Source organism: Mustela nivalis, assembly GCF_964662115.1.
Source record: "Mustela nivalis genome assembly, chromosome: 15".
In the NCBI taxonomy this organism is placed as follows: domain Eukaryota; kingdom Metazoa; phylum Chordata; class Mammalia; order Carnivora; family Mustelidae; genus Mustela; species Mustela nivalis.
In genome coordinates, this window is record NC_139034.1 from 46,311,563 (window position 1) to 46,325,415 (window position 13,853).

At 35.2% G+C, this 13,853-nt stretch overlaps 1 pseudogene across 1 annotated transcript; it reads right to left on the reverse strand.

Annotated features, from left to right (window-relative positions):
• Window positions 1-280: 280 nt before the first annotated feature.
• On the reverse strand, window positions 281-781 carry LOC309849195 (BOS complex subunit TMEM147 pseudogene; annotated as a pseudogene). The gene has a single exon. The product of its transcript is annotated as a BOS complex subunit TMEM147 pseudogene (transcript).
• Between the last annotated feature and the right edge of the window lie 13,072 nt (window positions 782-13,853).

Below are 13,853 nucleotides of genomic sequence, written 5' to 3' on the forward strand. Positions count from 1 at the left end.
CCAGGTAGTGAGTGAAATCTCTTGAGTCATTTTTTAAAATTATTATTTTTATTCTTTATCTTCACAAATACTGTTTATTTCACTAAAACCTGGAAGCAGGGAAGGGGTATGTGAGTGTCTGGTAGACCATACCTAAGAGTTCATGTTGACAACAGTGACATAGAAAGCCAGGGTGCTGAGGATCAGCAGTCTTGTCACTACCACAGTGCTGTCCAGCTGCCCAAGGAAAAGACGTGGATGAAGGTCTCTGTGACAAAGGTGTTGTAGTTGCTAGGGAACATCAGTAGAAGTACTGCTGGCAGAAAACTAGGTCATAGCATGTTATCATCCAAACCTACGCACATACAACAATGTAATGGACCAGACTGATGTTGGAATCATTGCTCATCAGGATATACATCAGTCAAACTCAAAAGCCCAGAGCTCCAACCCAAAGGGGATTTCAGCAGGACACAGTGAGCTTGGGGTTGGTCCAGCCCAGAGCAGCAACCATGATCTTGTGCTCCTCCATGTCTGCATTCAAGGACATGACAAGTTTTAGGCCACTGTTTCATCCACTCTCATTTCATGAACTCTCCAATGAAATCATAGATGCCACCTCCCAGGTGGGGAAAATAATGGCCAAGGACAACATCTTGCATGGCTGCACAAAGAACTGGGTGACCCTAGCCTATATGCATTTCCAGAAGGTGGTATACTCAGATAGGTTGCTGTACTTGTAGGTGATGAAGTAGGGGAAGTAGACCAGGGTTAAGCAGTTCCCAACATGGAACAGGGTCATGTTAGGCTCATTTGGCCTGGTGCCCAAAACTGGGGCTAGATCCCACCTGTCTCCCCAAAGACAGACACATGGCTTTCCTCACAGGAGTCATGTAATGTATGCTGATCCAGAAGTAAGGCATTCCTATTCCTACCAACATGAGAGCCAAGACACATTTTCTAGGAATATTGAATCAAATCATTGTGAATTTTGAAAAAAAAAATATTTTATAATCACATGCTGCTTTAAGATAAGTTGAACAATAACAATGTATACAAAAGAAAATGTGGACAAATTTAACAAGACATTTTAAATTTATATAGCATTTTAATTTGAAAGAAGTTATGAGAGTAAATAGTACAATAATTTTTAAATCTGGGAATCAGAATACTTAAGAATCATTAGAATTTGTAGAAGCCCTGATCTAACTCAGTATATTAAATCATGGGAGCAGGCCAGGAATTACACTTTTTAAAAAAAACATTTTATTTATTTATTTAAGAGAGCACAAGATGGGGAGAGTCAAGGGAGAGGAAGAGACAAATGCCCTGCTGATCAGGGTGCCTGACATTGGGCTTGATCCCAGAACCCCAGGATTGTGACCTGAGCCAAAGGCAGATGCTTAACCAACTGAGCCACCCAGGTGCCTCCAGAAGTTACATTTTTTAAAATTGCCCTGATCATTCTGCTATAGCTGGTCCCCTTGAATAGCATTTGGAAACCACTAAAGTTTCAATTTCTAAATTTAGGAAAGTAATTTTATATTCTTATATAAAAAAATAATAAAGTATCAAATATTTTTCACTCTATCAAAGATTGTTTTAAAATTTGCCTGGATTTTAACGTGGATTATATAGAATCCCTTTAATTTGTTCTCCTTTTTCAAGTTATCACCCATTAATTTTTTTAAAAAAATTTTAAATTTAAATTCAGGTTAGTTAACGTATATTGTTAGTTTCAGGGTTAGAATTTAGTGATTCATCAGTTACATATAACAGCCACTGTTCATTGCATTAGTGCTCTCCTTAATGCCCATCACCCAGTTATTCATCCCTCCCACCCACCTCCCCTCCAGAAACCCATCTATTATCTTTTATTGAATTTGTCTTCTCTGTTGCAGTATCTTTCACAGTCTTCCTAAGTAAATCTGTAAAAGTAAAATCCATGAATTAAATTGTTGGAAAAAAAATGTTCTACTATAATTTCAAATTTCTGGAAATATGCAGAAGCAAATTTTGTGTGCATGAAAGATATATTTAACTTAGACTATTCATCTGTGTTCATGTTAGATATCTAAAATAACAGATTTTTTTTTTAAAATAAAAAAGCTGATATATTCATGTATCTAAAAGTCTATCATACATATGAGTTTCATTAACACAGGAATAAAATGATGAGTAAAGAATAAAACACCATGGATTAATGTGATTACTGTTATCAAGGAAAATGATAGAAGTGATGTAGGTTTTGTTTTTTAAAAACATTCTAGAAATGGTAATTAGAAGATTTAGCAATGAGTTGTTTTTGCCAAATGCACATATTTTGTGTTACTTGTAGTTTGGAAGGGAACAGAGTTATGAATGATAAGAAATCTTACCCAAATGGCAGATTATCCCATGTGCAATAAGTTATTAAGCATCTTTTTGGCAATTTATTTTAATGTTCTCCTGGTGGACTCTGATAAATAATTTCTTTAAACCATTAAAAATTCAGCTTTCTTCTATTTTTCATTATATATTGCCTATTTTATCAGATATTAATATTGTGACCTATACAATCATTTCAAAAAGCAGATCTTTGAATTTTTAACTTCCTATTGTCTAGTATTCTATTTAATTAAAGAAATAGACGTTAAGCATATAGTTATATGCTTTTGCTGTGATAGTGGGGAAACTATGGAATATAAGGCAATTCTTTTAGAGACTCACAAGTCTTCATGCATACATTAAATAGAACCCAAGTTTAAGAAATTTTTTTAAGGAAAAGTTACTGGTTCTCTCCAGCCAGCACTTATTTTAATGCAAAGAATTATAAAGAATTATACTAACCTCTCATCTAAGCTAAAACAGTGCTATTAATCACTAGAATGGTGACAGTGCCTTAATGTCATTAACTGTGTAATTATTAGTTTAGGAACTAGCCACTTTAACCTTGGCAATGTTTTTTTTCCTCTAGTACTCTTTTGAGTTTCCACTGGTATGGGCATCACAGAAAACATTGCCTGTCTTCAATAAAGTAACTGTGAAATAAATATTTGAACCAGAAAGCTTTCTATTGACCCAGACATAGAAAATTAATCCTCCACAGAATAATGTACTTAGAACTGAGCAGAATGTAATGGTGTCCAAAAAAAAAAAAAAAAAAAAGAGTAAAAAACATCAATACAAAACAAACTTTATTTTCTTCAGCTTATGGATTCATACATATGAAAAACAGAGACTATTTTTTGAGACTATTTTTTTCATGGAATATGTTCAAGTTTTTGGTATATACCATATAAAATATTAAAAACAGTACTGTCTTACAGTGCCTCTGGATAATTATGTGCCTCCTATAAAGACTATTTTATTACAGAATTTAAAATGAACACATTTGTTTGATAATTTACAAATATTTGCACAAGATAAAAAATAAAAAGAAATCTTTGGTCAGTTTCCAGCTTTAAAAATAAAAGATATTTTTGTTTCCTCTATTATATCATTCTTTCAGCACTGAATTGGTTATAGAAAATACTCATTCCTATATTCATTAAGTAAAAAAGATAAGCATTATTGCCCCAATAACTCAGAATTGACACCTGAATAGCAGTTTTTGACTCTGAAGGAATTGGAAAGCACATATGATTCCTTTATTGCTATTATCAAGCAGTTCATAACACCTCACTGATAGGTTTAATTGTTCATGCTCATTAATTTTTTTGATTCAGTGTCCTTTCATTTTTATACCTGAAGGACTTCATGTTCTAAAACAAAGTTGGAAAGTGAAAACATACAACAAAAGTTGTCATTCTCTATAAGAATTAAATGAAGCTTCTTCTCTCTGAAACAAATGTAACAACATGTATTTCTTCATGGAGCTGCCAAACTGAACCATGATATGGCCAATTCATTCTTTTCAGCTGTCTTCATGATGGATCCATAGGTTTTGTCATTTCTAAGCTGGAATTTTTTTACCTACTGAAGTTGGACAATTCCGGTAACCCCCATAAAATCTCCCTGTTTACTGACCTACTTAAATGACATGCTTACCTTTGTAGAAACAAACAATAATCCCTCTTCCACACACTGAAACACACACCTTAACAAATCTGTCAATCACTAGAGCTGAAGGATTCTATATTGTCTTTTATGCTTAACTAGAAAAAAGCCACAACACAAATAAAGGAACATTCTTTTTCAGACATTGGACATCTTGTCAATTCAAATACTGTCAAGAATTAAGAAGATAAACCACCTGATTTAAAAGTACAAAAACAAAAGGTAAAAATTTAAGAGCCCAAAGAGATGTAACTGGAAAATTTATGTGGCCAGTCTGAGTGGTAGGCCTTATAAGCAGATAATTTGTTCCATATCTGTTAAGGGGAAGTTTATTATCAACACCTAAATTCTACAACTTCATTGTCTTTTTAACAGCTAACAGCAGTGTTTTCATTGTGATGCTGAACGCTTGGAAAGTCCAGGCCTCTTCAGTTCTAAGGAGTGCTTTGTGACTTATACCCTGTATGTATAAATAGGCTAAACACAAAACATCACTGCATTCGAAGTGTTCCCTTACACTTCTTCCAAATGATCTGCTTCTTTCCATTTATTCATGAACAAAAAAATGGATTCTTTGTTTTTCTGCAATCACTTTATTGTCACAAAATAGTTTAGATTCTCCCCACATTTTCTCTTTGTCTCCCACGCCTTAGCTTCTTCCATGGATTTAAAACATTCAAAACTATCATTATATAGTTCTAGGAACTAATGTTCTTGTTTTGATAAAAAAGAAAAAAAAACAAGTACTATGGACAATGCTGTAGCTAAGGTTTACAGTGACTTCACTTCCATGTGAGTAAATATTGTGGTAAATGTGTATTAAAGGTTTATTAAATAAGTGGCTGTTCTTTTTTTCATCTGAATTTAAATTCCAGCATCACTCTATGTTAAGCAGTAAGCCAGGATTTCTAATGATGAGTTCCTGCAGTCTAAGTCCACATGGACAATAGCAGGGTCTGGTATTTGGGGTCATTTAACACAATACAATGTACCTGAACTAGAAATCGCAGAGGAGACTGGCTTGGGGGTATTTCAGTTGCTGCCAAACATTCAGAAGTATACGACTGAGACAAATCTTCTGAGGATATTTTACCTGTCTTATGAATGTTTTATTATATTTCACTTGTAGTTTTTTGCTGTTTTAGCCATCATGAGAGATTACCAGTTCCTTGATGATAGTTTTGTATTCTAATTGTTTTATCTCTGCTGTCAGTATTTTAGTATGAGCATAGTAGGAGGATTATAGATATGCACCCAACATGAAAATTCCAGAAACTTTGCCAAGAAGCATGTTCAACTTTGAATAGTTGAAACTTACCTGTTGATCATATATATATATCCATTTCCTTTCAACTGTTTACAAAGGAAAACATACCATACAGACTAACAATCTTAGAATCTTAGAGCTTGGAATATTAAAATTTACATTTAGAATATTAAAATTCAGGGGTGCCTGGTTGGCTCAGTCTGTTGAATGTCCAGCTCCTAATCTCAGCTCAGGTCATGATCTCAGGGTCCTGGGATTGAGTCCCAAATCAGGCTCTGTGCTCAGTGTGGAGTTAGCTTGAGATTCTCTCTAGCCCTCTGCCTCTGCCCTTCCCTACCATTCGTGTGTGCATGCATGTGCTCTCTTTTTCCCTCTCGAATAATTAAAATCTTTAAAAAATATTAAAATCCATAGAAAGTCCAAGTCATTTGTCTGTAGACATGGATTTCTATGAGTTGAAAATTCAAATTCGACCTATTTGTTTTGAACTAAATTTCTTTTCTGTTAATCAATTTTCTACATAGGACATTTCACATATATTCCATTAAGAACAGTGACACTGAATAATTGAGTTCTTTTTTTAAATGGACAGTTGTCTCTAAAAATGTCTATAGTATTGTTGACTTGGAAAAATAATTTAAAGCTGTGCAAATTAAAAGATACTAAAACATGGTACAGTTTTATTTATATCATCAATCTTCTATTTAGTGGGACACCATATAATTGTCTTTGATGAGTTACTTTGTTTACTCACAAAATATTTTTTTTTAAAGATTTTATTTATTTATTTGACAGAGAGAAATCACAAGTAGATGGAGAGGCAGGCAGAGAGAGAGAGAGGGAAGCAGGCTCCCTGCTGAGCAGAGAGCCCGATGCGGGACTCGATCCCAGGACCCTGAGATCATGACCTGAGCCGAAGGCAGCGGCTTAACCCACTGAGCCACCCAGGCGCCCCTACTCACAAAATATTTTGTAAAAAAATAAATATATGGTAATTTAAATTGAGAGTCCGATGTGTTAGAATTTTTCAATGGAGCTCTTTTCCTTCTGACAAGCCAGCAAAGTTTTAAGATATTTTCAATTTGAAAGGTCAGAAATTGACATGCACCTATATAGAATTTCATTCAGCCAAATGCCTCTTTTCTCACATGACAGACTTCTCAAATCAAAGTAAAATAAAATAAATAGTCACAGTATTTAAGGATTAAAGTTACTGTTTAATTTTTCTATGGAAATATTATAAGCAGATATAAAATTCAGCCATTCTGATTTCTCTTTATGGGTCTAATTTTAATAGTCGTACATATTACAATTTAGAGTCTATCATTGCTTGCCTAAGTCATTTTCATTCTGTATACCACTGAAATAGAAAAGGTGGCACAATAACTTCCAATTGTAATTAATCTGCCATTATGCATTCATAGATTAAAAAAATGTGACTGTTTAAATAAGTCTAGTAACTGTCACCATACATAGTTACAATTTTTTATTGTGCTAAGAAATTTTAAGACCGAATCACTTAGCAACTTTAAAATACACAATAGAAGGGGAACCTGGGTGGCTCAGGGGGTTAAGCCTCTGCCTTCAGCTCAGGTCATGATCTCAGGGTCCTGGGATCGAGCCCCACATCGGGCTCTCTGCTCAGCAGGGAGCCTGCTTCCCCCCTCTCTCTTTGCCTGCTGCTCTTCTACTTGTGATCTCTCTCTCTCTCTTTGTGTCAAATAAATAAATAAAATACAATACATAATAGAGTATTATTAACTATAGTCACTATTATATATATTCCAGCCCTCTGTCTTCTTTACTCTAAAACTGAATTTGTACCTTTTGACCACCTTCATATCTGGCCACGCAATCCCTGCTCCTGACAACTACCAGTCTGTTCTATGATGAGCTCAGTTTTTGTTTTATTTCTATTGCTATTAGATTCCTTATATAAGTGAGACCATACAGTATTTGTATATCTCTAATTTATCTCACTCAGCATAATGCACTCAGGGTTTTGACTCCCATTTCCCTGAGGATTAGTAATACAGAGGATCTTTTCATGTGTCTGTTACCCATCCTCTTTAGATGCCAGGTCCTAATAAAAGCCATTTATTAATCTCATATTTTTGGTGGTGGTGTTACTTTGTGTAAGTTCTTTATATGTTTTGGATATTAACCCCTTACTGCATATATCATTTACAGATACCTTCTCCCATTCACTCGGTCATCTCTTTGCTTTGTTGATGGTTTTCTTTGCTGTGCATAAGCTTTTTATTTCAGGGTAGTTCCAAGAGTTTATTTTACTTTTGTTTCCCTTTCCTTATTAGACGTATTCATACATATGCTGCTAAGGCCAATGTCCAAGAGATTACTGCATATATTTTCTTCAGGTTTAAGGTCTTATATTTGGATCTTTAATCCATTTTGAGTTCGTTTTTGAATATGGTGGAAGGAAGTAATCCATTTTCATTCTTTTGCACATAGTTGTCTGGTTTTCCCAGCACCATTTATTGAGGAGACTATCATTTCCCCCTTGTATATTCCTGCTTACTCTGTCACAGATTAATTGACCAGATAAACATGGGTTTAATACTGGGCTCGCTATCCTATTCTATTGATCTATGTCCATTTTTGTGCCAGGACCCTACTGTTTTGATTTTTATAGTTTTATAGTACATCTTGAAATCTGATGATGATTATTCCTTCTCAAGACTGCTTTGGCTCTTCAGGGTCTTTCTTGGTTCCATATAAGTTTTAGGATTATTTGTTACACTTCTGTGAAGACTGCTATTGGTAGGGAATGCACGGAATCTATAGATTGTTTTGAGTAGTATAGACATTTTAACAACATTAATTCTTCCAATCCATGCAATGTCTTTCATCAGTGTTTTATTGGTTCCAAATTACAGGACTTTCACCCACTTACTTAAGTTTATTCTTAAATATTTTCTTCTTTTTGGTCCAGTTGTAAATGAGTTTGTTTACTTAATTTTTCTGCTCTTTCAGGAATGCAGAAGATTTCTGTATGTTAATTTTGTATCCTACAACATTATGGAATTATCAGTTGTAAGAGTTTCTTGGTAGAGTCTTTAGATAGTTTTCTATAATAGTATCATGTCATCTGCAAATAGTGACAGGTTTGGTTCTTGCTTACTAATTTGGATGCCTTTTTTTTTCCCTTTTGTCTGATGCTACAGTGAAGATTTCCAGTGCTAAGTTCAATAATAGAGAGTGAACATTCTTGTTTTGTTCCTGATCTTAAAAAGGTTTCCGTCTTTTACCATTGAGTATGATGTTAGCTGTGGGTTTTTCATATATGGCCTTTTTTATGTTGTGGTATGTTTTCTCTAAACCTGTTATGTTGAGAGTTTTGATCATGAATTGATGTCATGCTTTGTCAAATGCTTCCTCTGCATCTACTGAGATGATCATATTTTTTTATCCTTTCTCTGGTTAATGTATGTCATTATTTTGTGGCTATTGAACTATAATTGCATACCTAAAGTAAACCCTACTTGATCTTGGTGGATTATTTTTTAAAGTATTGTTGAATTCGATTTGCTAATTTTGTTGTGGACTTTTTATATCTATATTTATCAGATATATGAGCCTGTAGGAGTTTTGTTTTGTGTTGGGGATGTTGTTGTTGTTGTTGTTTTAGTGTCTTTGTCTTTAGTATTAGGATAATGTTGTCCTTGTAGAATTAATTTGGAAGTTTTCCTTTTTCTTCTATATTTTGGAATAGTTTGAGAAGAACAGATATATACACTCTTCTTTAAATGGTAAAATTCATCTGTGAAACCATCTGCTCTGGGACTCTGTTTGTTGGGAGTTTTTGTTTGTTTGTTTTTTTTTATTGATTCAATTTCATTACTAGTAATTGGTCTGTTCAGATTTTCTACTATTCCTTCCTGATCTGGCATATCATGCATTATAATATTCCCTTATAGTCTTTTCTCTTTCTGTGGTATTGATTGTTATTTATCCTTCTTCATTTATGATTTTATTCGAGTCCTCTTTTTCTCTTGGTGTTTGGCTAAAAGTTTACCCACATTGTTAATCTTTTCAAAGAACCAACTCTCAGTTTCATTGATCTTTTCTATTGTTTTTAAAATCTTCATTTCCATTATTTCTGCTCTAATCCTTTATTATTTCCTTCTACTAGCTTTGGCTTTATTCGTTCTTTTTTCTCTAGCTCCTTTAGGTGTAAGTTTAGGTTTGTGATTTTTTTTTTCCTATTTCTTGAGGTAGGGCTCTCACTGTCAGCTTCCCTCTTAGAACTGCTTTTGCTGCATCCCAACGATCTCCAGACTGTTGGTTCCATTTTCATTTGTCTCCTTGTATTATTTGATTTCATTTTTTATTTCTTATTGACTAATTCATTGTTTAGGAGCACATTAGCCTCAGTGTATTTGTGTTCTTTCCTTATTTTTTTTTCTTGTGATTGATTTCTAGTTTCATAGCATTGTGGTCAGAAAAGATGCTTCATAACTATTTCAGTCTTATTAATTTATAAGACTTGTTTTGTGGCCTGATGTGATCTGTTCTGGAGAATGTTCCTTGTGCACTTGAAAAGAATGTGTATTCTACTTTTTTTGAAATGAACATTCTGTACATATCTGTTAGGTTCAACTGGTCTAATGCATCATTTAAAGCTACTATTTCCTGGTTGATTTTCTTTCTTTTTTTTTTAATTTTTTTTTTTTTTTTAATTTGACAGACAGAGATCACAAGTAGGCAGAGAGGCAGACAGAGAGAGAGGAGGAAACAGGCTCCCCACTGAGCAGAGAGCCCGATGCGGGGCTCGATCCCAGGACCCTGGGATCATGACCTGAGCAGAAGGCAAAGGCTTTAACCCACTGAGCCATCCAGGTGCCCCCCTGGTTGATTTTCTGTCTGGATGACCCACCCATTGATATAAGTGAGGTGTTAAAGTCTTCTATTATAATTGTATTACAGGGAGTTTCACCTTTGATGTCTGTCAATATTTGCTTTGTATATTTAGGTGGCTCTATGTTTGGGTGTATAGATGTCTATAATTTTTATGTCCTCTTCTTGGATGATCCCCTCTATCATTATTTAGTGCCCTTCCTTGTCTCTTGATATACAATCTGTTTTAAAGTCTCTTTTGTCACATATAAGTGTTGCTGCCCTATTTTTTTCTTCTGTTTGCATGGTATGTTCTTCCATCCCTTTATTTTCGGTCTGTCTTTAGTTCTGAATGAGTCTTTTGTAGGCAGCATATTGATGGGCCTTGTTTGTATGTTTTCCTGTTCAGTCACCCCATGTTTTTTTTAATGGAGCACTTAGTCTATTTACATTTATAGTAATTATTAGTAGGTATGTCTGTAGTGCCATTTCATTCATTGTTTTCTTGTTGTTTTTGGAGTATTTCTCTTTTTCTTCCCTCTGTTCTCTTCCTTTGTGGTTTAATGGCTTTTCTTGCTGTTATGCTTAGATTCCTTTCTCTATTTTTTTTCCCTTTCTCTATTTTTTATGTATCTATTATATTTTTTTGATTTGTGGTTACTATCTGATTTATAGATAACATCTTATGTATATAGCAGTAAATATTAATTTAATGGTAGCTAAATGTTGACTATATCCAAAAGACAATAAATTTTTACTCCCCCTACCACTTTTGTATATGTCATATTTTATATCTCTTTTTGTGTATCCTTTGACTGATTTTTGTAGATATTACTAATTTTAACACTTCTGTTTTAACCTTCATTTGGGATTTATAAGTGATTAATCTACTGCCTTTACTGGATATTTGCTTTTACCTTTAAGAATTTTACCTTTCATAATTTTCTTCTAGTTATGATCTTTTCATTTTACTTAAAGAATTCCCTTTACCATTTCTTGTAAGGCTGGCTTAGTGATGAGTAATTCCTTTTACTTTAGTTTATTTGGAAAACTCTTTATTTCTCTGATTCTGAATGATCTTCTACCAAGAGTGTTATTAGTTGCAGGTTTTTTCTTTTCAATACTTTGAACATATCATACCATTCCTTTTTTTAAGATTTTTAAATTTTATTTGAGAGAGAGAGACACGAAGCATGAGCTAGGAGGAGAGGTTGGGAAAGAGGGGAAAAGCAGACTCCCCACGAGTAGGGAGCCCAATGCAGGGCTTGATCCAGGACCCTGAGACCATGACCTGAATTGAAGGCAGATGCTTAACCAACTGAGCTACCCAGGGACTCCATGCCATTCCCTTTTAATCTATAAACTTTGTGCTGAAAAATCAGCTTATAGCCTTATGGGGTTTCCCCTGTATATAACTGTTTTCTTTTCCTGCTTTTTATGTTCTTTCTTCATCAATATTTTAGGCAATTTTAATTGTGTGTCTTTGTATGGACCTCTTTGGCTCACTAGTGCTAGAGGCTCTCTGTACATCTTGGATCTGGATAATTGGTTCCTTCCCCAAACTAGGAAAGTTTACTGCCCCCATCCTATCTCTTCCTCTCCTGGGATCTCTACAGTGTGAATGTTACTATGCTTGATACTACTATGGCTGAATTTTCTTAAATTTCCTGAGTTATTATTGCTGAGTTTCCTTAAATTTATTATCATTTTTTATTCTTTATTCTTCTTGCTGTTCAGCTTGGTTGGTTTCTATTACTGTCTGCCAGATCCTGCTGATCTATTCTTCTGCATCCTCTAATAGGTTGTTGATTCTCTAGGCATTTTTTTCTTTCAGTTATTGAATGCATCATCTATTTTGTTTGTTTTTGAGAGACAGCAGGGGATAGGATAGGTTCATGACCTGAGCCAAAATCTAGATTCAGACACTTAACCAACTGTGCCACTCAGGTACCCTTGAGTGGTTCTTTTTTTAATATTTTCTCTTTGTTGAAGTTCTCAATGACTTTATCCACTCTTAAGTTCACTGAGCATATTTATGAAAATTAGTTTGAATTCTTTATCAGGCTTATTGCTTACCTCCATTTCATTTAGCTCTTTTGGTGTTATTTTGTCTTGTTCTTTCATTTGGAACATATTTCTTTGTATTCTAATTTTGTCTAACTTTCTGTGTTTCTTTCTTTCCTCTTTGGGGAGACCAACTACATCTTGTCCTTGGGTATAAGAAGTCCTAGGGTGTCTTGTAGCACAGTCCTCTGTAGTTATTAGAACCAGGAACTCCAGAGGTATCTCTTGTGGAGGCTGGGTATTCCCTAATGCAGTGGCTGAGCCACATTTGTTTTCAGCTTAGCCACCTGCAATGGCCTAATTTGGTTGCTCTGGGCATACTGCAGGGGTTGGTCCCTATACTGTTGAGGCTCCTAAGGCTAAGCCGGGCTCATTGGTGGGTGTAGCCAGCAATCAGACCAGCTGTCTGTAATTAGCCTCTCTGCCATAACTGCAGGTACACCAATGGACAGGTATGTTCTGTGTATAGCCAGTTAAGAGACTGAGCTTCTGGAACTGCAGATGTGATTGTATGTGTGGCTATCTCTTTCTCCAGGGCAGGAGTCACTTTGGAGTATTAGCAGTCCTTCCAGTCCCTGCTGGGGCTGCTTCAAGGGTGTAGAAGCTGCTTTGGAGAGATCCTGCCAAGGCAAGAGAGTTTGATGGAGTGAGTCTGTGGGGGAACATGGAGGTGGGACATGAGTTTCTAGTAAGGTAGATGGAGAGTGTTAGTGTTGTCTCCTGCAAGTGTCAAGCTATCCAGGCTGGGGGTGGGAAAGAAAAATGGTACTCACCAGTGTTTTTGTTCCTGAAGAATTGTCCTAAAGATTTCTACCCCTTTATCACATGTTATGAGATTAATAAATAAATTTCCTTCATGTATATCCCAGGCACTTTCAAACTGCTGTGTCTGTATTATCTCAGGTAGACTTATTTATTATGTCAGCTCTTAAAGAGTAGAGACTCTGTTTCCTATTTCCTTCTATCTCTACTGGAGTTAAGCCCACTGATTTTAAAGGCTCCTGAAGTTAAGTGCCACTGGTTTTCAAAGGTAGATGTCATGGGGGCTTGTCTTCCAAGTGTTCCACTAGTTCTGGAGCTTCCTGGCATGGGGTGATCCCCTTGCTTCTCTGAGCTTATGATGTTCCTCTCATTTGTGGTTAGTGTCGCAGGAGATAACTGCATCTCCAACTCCCCTACGCTTTGCAATGTATCTTCCTCTCTGATTAACTGTGGAAGGACTGTTCTTTAAGCCTTCAGGTCATTTTCAGAGTGAGTTGCATATATGTAGCTGTTACCTTAGTGTATCCATGAGACAGAGTGAGCTCAGTATCCTCCTACTTGCCATCTTCTCTGAACTATAAGATGTGTTTATTTCTTTTTCTTGCCTGATCGCTTTGGTTAGGACTTCCCCTACTGTTTTGAATGAAAGTGGTGAGAGTGGGCATCCTTGTCTTGTTCTTGATCTTAGAGGAAAACTTCAACATTTCATGATTTAGCATGAGGTTTGCTCTGGGCATTTCATACATGGTTTTTACATTTTGGGCTATATTCTCTGTCTGCTTTGTTGAGAGTTCTTACATAAACAGGTATTGCTTTTTGCTGATTTTTTTGGCATCTATTTCAATAATAAAATTTGTATCTTTAATTTTGTTATATATATCACATT